We start from the raw sequence: 8,048 nt of genomic DNA on the forward strand, positions 1-8,048 counted from the left end.
GACTTTTGGAGAAGCCTGTATTTACAAGAAAGTGAGTGGGAGCTCGATAGCATTTCTGATATTATATGTGGATGTCATATTACTGATTGGAAATGATATTGAATTTCTGGATAGCATAAAGGGATACTTGAATAAGAGTTTTTCAATGAAAGACCTCGGTGAAGCTGCATATATATTAGGCATCAAGATCTATAGAGATAGATCAAGACGCTTAATTGGACTTTCACAAAGCACATACCTTGACAAAGTTTTGAAGAAGTTCAAAATGGATCAAGCAAAGAAAGGGTTCTTGCCTGTACTACAAGGTGTGAGATTGAGTAAGACTCAATGCCCGACCACTGCAGAAGATAGAGAGAAGATGAAAGATGTTCCCTATGCTTCAGCCATAGGCTCTATCATGTATGCAATGCTGTGTACCAGACCTGATGTGTCCCTAGCTATAAGTTTAGCAGGGAGGTACCAAAGTAATCCAGGAGTGGATCACTGGACAGCGGTCAAGAACATCCTGAAATACCTGAAAAGGACTAAGGATATGTTTCTCGTATATGGAGGTGACAAAGAGCTCATCGTAAATGGTTACGTTGATGCAATCTTTGACACTGATCCGGACGATTCGAAATCGCAAACCGGATACGTATTTACATTGAAGGGTGGAGCTATCAGTTGGTGCAGTTCCAAGCAAAGTGTCGTGGCGGGATCTACGTGTGAAGCAGAATACATAGCTGCTTCGGAAGCAGCGAATGCACAAGAGAACCAAGCACATCAGAAGACGCTTCAATTCCATCCGGGATTTAGTCCAGGTGGGAGACATAGAAATTTGCAAGATACATACGGATCTGAATGTAGCAGATCCGTTGACTAAGCCTCTTCCACGAGCAAAACATGATCAGCACCAAGACTCCATGGGTGTAAGAATCATTACTATGTAATCTAGATTATTGACTCTAGTGCAAGTGGGAGACTGAAGGAAATATGCCCTAGAGGCAATAATAAAGTATTATATATTTCCTTATATCATGATAAATGTTTATTATTCATGCTAGAATTGTATTAACCGGAAACATAATACATGTGTGAATACATAGACAAACAAAGTGTCACTAGTATGCCTCTGCTTGACTAGCTCGTTAATCAAAGATGGTTATGTTTCCTAGCCATAGACATGAGTTGTCATTTGATTAACGGGATCACCTCATTAGGAGAATGACGTGATTGACATGACCCATTACGTTAGCTTAGCACCCGATCGTTTAGTATGTTGCTATTGCTTTCTTCATGACTTATACATGTTCCTATGACTATGAGATTATGCAACTCCCGTTTACCGGAGGAACACTTTGTGTGCTACCAAACGTCACAACGTAACTGGGTGATTATAAAGGTGCTCTACAGGTGTCTCCAAAGGTACTTGTTGGGTTGGCGTATTTCGAGATTAGGATTTGTCACTCCGATTGTCGGAGAGGTATCTCTGGGCCCACTCGGTAATGCACATCACTATAAGCCTTGCAAGCATTGTGACTAATGAGTTAGTTGCGGGATGATGTATTACAGAACGAGTAAAGAGACTTGCCGGTAACGAGATTGAACTAGGTATCGAGATACCGACGATCGAATCTCGGGCAAGTAACATACCGATGACAAAGGGAACAACGTATGTTGTTATGCGGTCTGACCGATAAAGATCTTCATAGAATATGTGGGAGCCAATATGGGCATCCAGGTCCCGCTGTTGGTTATTGACCGGAGAGATGTCTCGGTCATGTCTACATTGTTCTCGAACCCAAAGGGTCCGCACGCTTAAAATTACGATGACAGTTTTATTATGAGTTTATATGTTTTGATGTACCGAAGGTTGTTCGGAGTCCCGGATGTGATCACGGACATGACGAGGAGTCTCGAAATGGTCGAGACGTAAAGATTGATATATTGGACGACTATATTCGGACACCGGAAGTGTTCCGGAGAAGTTTTGGATTAAACCGGAGTGGCGGAGGGTTACCGGAACCCCCCGGGGAAGTATTGGGCCTTAGTGGGCCTTGAGGGGAGAGAGAGGGCAGCAGCCAGGAGGTGGTGCGCCCCCTCCCAGGAGGAGTCCTTGTTGGACTAGGAGAGGGGGGCGCAGCCCCCTTTCCCTCTCCCTCTCCCTCTCTTTCCTTCCCCCCTTCTTTTCCTAGTAGGACTAGGAAAGGGGAGTCCTACTCCTACTAGGAGGACTCCCCCCCTCCTTGGCGCGCCCCATAGGCAGCCGGCCTCCCCCTTGCTCCTTTATATACGGGGGCAGGGGGGCACCTCTAAAGACACTTGATATACGATATTTTAGCCGTGTGCGGTGCCCCCCTCCACCAGATTACACCTCGATAATACCGTTGCGGAGCTTAGGCGAAGCCCTGCGTCGGTGGAACATCATCATCGTCACCACGCCGTCGTGCTGACGAAACTCTCCCTCAACACTCGGCTGGATCGGAGTTCGAGGGACGTCATCGAGCTGAACGTGTGTAGAACTTCGGAGGTGCCGTGCGTTTGGTACTTGATCGGTCGGATCGTGAAGACGTACGACTACATCAACCGCGTTGAGATAACGCTTCCGCTGTCGGTTTACGAGGGTACGTGGACAACACTCTCCCCTCTCGTTGCTATGCATCAGCATGATCTTGCATGTGCGTAGGATTTTTTTTTTGAAATTACTACGTTCCCCAACACTCCCATGCGCCTCCCCACTATATATAGGGGTGGAGGGGGCTGGTTTCTTGCCCTCCAAGTCCATTGGGGCATTGGCAAAGGTGGGAGGAAAGAAATCCCATCCTTTCCCTTCCCCACCGATTGTTATCCCCCCCTTTTTAGGGATCTTGATCCTATCTCTTCGGGATATGATCTTATTCCTTCTAAGGGGGGATCTTGGTGTGCCTTGACCAGGGGTGTAGGGCCTTGACCCCACTACCCACGTTCATGTGGGTCCCCCATGTAGGTGGGCCCCACTCCGGAACCTTCTAAAACCTTCCCGGTACAATACCGAAAAATCCCGAACATTTTCCGATAGCCAAAATAGGACTTCCCATATATAAATCTTTACCTCCGGACCATTCCGGAACTCCTCGTGACTTCTGGGATCTCATCCGAGACTCCGAACAACTTTCGGTAACCACATACAATTCCCATTAAAACTCTAGCGTCACCGAACCTTAAGTGTGTAGACCCTACGGGTTCGGGAACCATGCAGACATGACCGAGATCCCTCTCCGGCCAATAACCAATAGCGGGATCTGGATACCCATATTGGCTCCCACATGTTCCACGATGATCATCAACGGATGAACCATGATGTCAGGGATTCAATAAATCCCGTACACAATTCCCTTTGTCCATCGGTATGTTACTTGCCCGAGATTCGATCGTCGGTATCCCTATGCCTTGTTCAATCTCGTTACCAGCAGGTCTCTTTACTCGTTCCGGAACGCATGATCCTATGGCTAACTCCTTAGTCACATTGAGCTCATTATGATGATGCATTACCGAGTGGGCCCAGAGATACCTCTCCGTCATACGGTCTGACAAATCCCAGTCTCGATTCGTGCCAACCCAACAGACACTTTCGGAGATACCTGTAGTGCACCTTTATAGCCACCCAGTTACGTTGTGACGTTTGATACACCCAAAGCATTCCTACGGTATCCGGGAGTTGCACAATCTCATGGTCTAAGGAAATGATACTTGACATTAGAAAAGCTCTAGCAAATGAACTAGGCGATCTTGTGCTATGCTTAGGATTGGGTCTTGTCCATCACATCATTCTCCTAATGATGTGATCCCGTTATGAACGACATCCAGTGTCCATGGTCAGGAAACCACAACCATCTACTGATCAACGAGCTAGTCAACTAGAGGCTCACTAGGGACATGTTGTGGTCTATGTATTCACACATGTATTACGGTTTTCGGTTAATACAATTATAGCATGAACAATTGACAATTTTCATGGACAAGGACATATAATAATAACTATTTTATTATTGCCTCTAGGTCATATTTCCAACAATAGGATACCCAAAAGAAACTATTGGGTACACCTTCTACCAAAGATCCGAAGGCAAGATCTTTGTTTTTAAGTTTGGGTCCTTTCTAGAGAAGGAGTTTCTCTCGAAAGAAGCGAGTGGAAAGTAGAACTTGATGAGGTAATTGTACTTTCTCTCAAATTGGAAAGTAGCACATCAGAGAAAACCATTCCCGTGATGCCTACACCAACTAGAGAGGAAGCAAATGATAATGATCATGAAACTTCAGATCAAGTTACTACTGAACCTCGTAGGTCAACCAGAGCACGATCCCCACCAGAGTGGTATGGTAATCTTGTCCTGGATGTCATGTTACTAGACATGGCGAACCTACGAACTATGAAGAAGCTATGATGAGCCCAGATTCCGACAGATGGCTTGAGGCCATGAAATCTGAGATAGGATCCATGTATGAGAACAAAGTGTGGACTTTAGTGGACATGCCCGATGATCGGCAAACCATTGAGAATAAATGGATCTTCAAGAAGAAGACTGACGATGATAGTAGAGTCACTATCTACAAAGCTCGACTTCTCGCAAAAGGTTCTGGACAAGTTCAAGGAGTTGACTATGATAAGACTTTCTCACCCATAGCGATGCTTTAGTCTGTCTGAATCATGTTAGCAATTGCCACATTTAATGATTATGAAATCAGGAAAATGGATGTCAAAACTATATTCCTTAATGGATATCTTAAAGAAGAGTTGTACATGATACAACCAGAAGGTTTTGTCGATCCTAAAGGTGCTGACAAACTGTGCAAGATCCAGCGATCCATCTATGGACTGGTGCAAGCATCTCGGAGTTGGAATATACACTTTGATAAGGTGATCAAAGCATATGGTTTTATATAGACTTACGGTGAAGCCTGTATTTACAAGAAAGTGAGTGGGAGCTTTGTAGCATTTCTGATATTATATGTGGATGACATATTGTTCATTGGAAATGATATAGAATTTCTAGATAGCATAAAAGGATACTTGAATAAGAATTTTTAATTAAAGACCTCGGTGAAGCTACTTATATATTGGGCATCCAGATCTATAGGGATAGATCAAGACGCTTAATAGACTTTCACAAAGCACATACCTTGACGGGATTTTGAAGAAGTTCAAAATGGACCAGTCAAAGAAAGGGTTCTTGCCTGTGTTACAAGGTGTGAAGTTTAGCAAGACTCAAAACCCGACCACGACAGAAGATAGAGAAAGAATGAAAGTCATTCCCTATGCCTCAGCATAGGTTCTATAAAGTATGCCATGCTGTGCACCGGACCTATTGTGTGCATTACCAATAAGTTTGGCAAGGGGGTACAATAGTGATCCAAGAGTAGATCACTAGACAGCGGTCAAAATTATCCTTAGAGGACTAAGAAAATATTTCTCAATTATGGAAGTGATAAAGAGTTCGTCATAAATAGTTAGGTCGATGCTAGCTTTTACACCGATCCAGATGACTCCGAGTCTAAATCTGGATACGTATTGAAAGTGGGAGCAATTAGCTAGAGTAGCTCCATGCAGAGCATTGTAGACATAGAAATTTGCGAAAAACATACGGATCTAAATGTGGCAGACCCGTTGACTAAACCTCTCTCACAAGCAAAACATGATCACACCTTAGTACTCTTTGGGTGTTAATCACATGGTGATGTGAACTAGATTATTGACTCCAGTAAACTCTTTGGGTATTGGTCACATGGCGATGTGAACTATGGGTGTTAATCACATGACGATGTGAACTAGATTATTGACTCTAGTGCAAGTGGGAGAGTGAAGGAAATATGTCCTAGAGGCAATAATAAAGTTGTTATTTTATATTTCCTTATTCATGATAAAGGTTTATTATTCATGCTAGAATTGTATTGATCGGAAACTTAAATACATGTGGGAATACATAAACAAATACCGTGTCCCTAGTATGCCTCTACTAGACTAGCTCGTTGATCAAAGATGGTTAAGGTTTCCTAACCATAGACATGTGTTGTCATTTGATAACAGGATCAAATCATTAGGAGAATGATGTGATGGACCAGACCCACCCGTTAACTTAGCATAATGACCGTTCAGTTTTATTGCTATTGCTTTCTTCATGTTCAATACATATTCCTTCGACTATGAGATTATGCAACTCCCAGATATCGGAGGAATGCCTTATGTGCTACCAAACGTCACAACATAAATGGGTGATTACAAATATGCTCTACAGGTGTAACGCCCATGATGCGGCTATATCTCCCACGTGTCGAGGCACGACTTAGAGGCATAACCGCATTGTGGTTTTGTCGCAAGAAGGGTCATCTTCACACAATCCCATGTAATGAACGAGAATGGGATAACGAGAGTTGGCTTACAATCGCCACTTCACACAATACATATATAGAATTCATACATCATCCAAAATACACACATAGACCGACTACGGTCAAGATCCAAATGAAAATAAGATAACCCCAAATGCTAGATCCCCGATCGTCCCAACTGGGCTCCACTACTGATCATCAGGAAAAGACACATAGTAATGACCACGTTCCTCATCGAACTCCCACTTGAGGTCGATCCCATCATCTGCACTGGCATCGTCGGCACCTGCAACTATTTTGGTAGAATCTGTGAGTCACGAGGACTCAGCAATCTCACACCCGCGAGATCAAGACTATTTAAGCTTATAGGAAAGGATGGTGTAGTGGGGTGGAGCTGCAGCAGGCACTAAGCTTATATAGTGGCTAACATACGCAAATGAGAGCGAGAAGAGAAGCAACGGAATGGTCGTCATCTAGTAATGACCAAGAAGTGATCCTGAACTCCTACTTACGTCATACATAACTCAAACCGTGTTCACTCCCCGGACTCCGCCGAGAAGAGACTGAGTAGGTTCAACAAGAACGAGAGCTAACTGCAGATCCTCTCTAAGGCCACCTCTGAAGTGATAGATCATGCTCTTTTCATCAGGAACGTCTTGTTTAGCGAAGCGAGCAAGTTTCTGAAACTGGATGTTGAATTGATACACAGACATGTTGCCTTGCTTGAGATTGCGAAACTCCTCACGCTTGCTCTCAACAACACTTTGTGGAATGTGGTGCGCTTTGAAGTCCCGACAGAAGTCAGTCCAAGTGATCACACGACCTCCTCTGGAATCTTTGTATTGTTGATACCAATCAGCAGCTTGGTCCTTGAGCTGAAAAGAAGCGAACTTGACATAGTCCTCAGGCCTGACATTACTACATTCAAAATGCTTGTTGATGTCCACGAGCCAATCATCGGCATCCGTGGCCTCGGCACAGTAGCTGAAAGACTTGGGCTGATTTGCGAGAAACTGGTTGAGGGTAGCAAAGTGAGGCTGATTGTTGCCTTGGCCTTGATTTCCTTGATTGCCTTGCCCTTGGGTGCGTTCTTGCAAAGTAGGAGAGACTATGAGGTTGGCAAGAAAACCTTGAGGAACAACTTGGAGATTCAGCTTGCGGAAAGCTTCACAAAGATCCGGTTGGAATGGCTTGTGGATTAAGCTGTTGCAATAAGCCTTCCTGCTTAAAGCATCTGCAATGACATTGGCTTTGCCTGGAGTATATTCAATACTCGGATTGTACTCTTGAATCATTTTGACCCATCGAGTCTGCCTGAGGTTGAAGTTGGGCTGAGTGAAGATGTACTTGAGACACTTGTGATCGGTGAAAATGTCCACTTGTCTTACCAACAAGAGATGTCTCCACGTTATTAGTGCATGGACAACTGCCGCCAACTCAAGATCGTGAGTGGGGTAGTTCTTTTCGTTGGGCTTCAACTGACGAGAGGTATAGGCCACAACTTTCTTCTCTTGCATTAACACAGCACCGAGATCTTGAAGAGAAGCATCACAGAAAACTTCAAATGGCTTGGATTCATCAGGAGGAGTTAAGACAGGAGCTGTGACTAGTTTCTCTTTGAGAGTGTTGAAAGCAACGTCACACTCAGGAGACCAGACATACTTCACATGCTTCTGGAGGAGGTTGGAAAGAGGCTTTGCAAT

The sequence above is a fragment of the Triticum aestivum genome, chromosome 4D (assembly GCF_018294505.1).
Source record: "Triticum aestivum cultivar Chinese Spring chromosome 4D, IWGSC CS RefSeq v2.1, whole genome shotgun sequence".
NCBI classification, from domain to species: Eukaryota; Viridiplantae; Streptophyta; class Magnoliopsida; order Poales; family Poaceae; genus Triticum; species Triticum aestivum.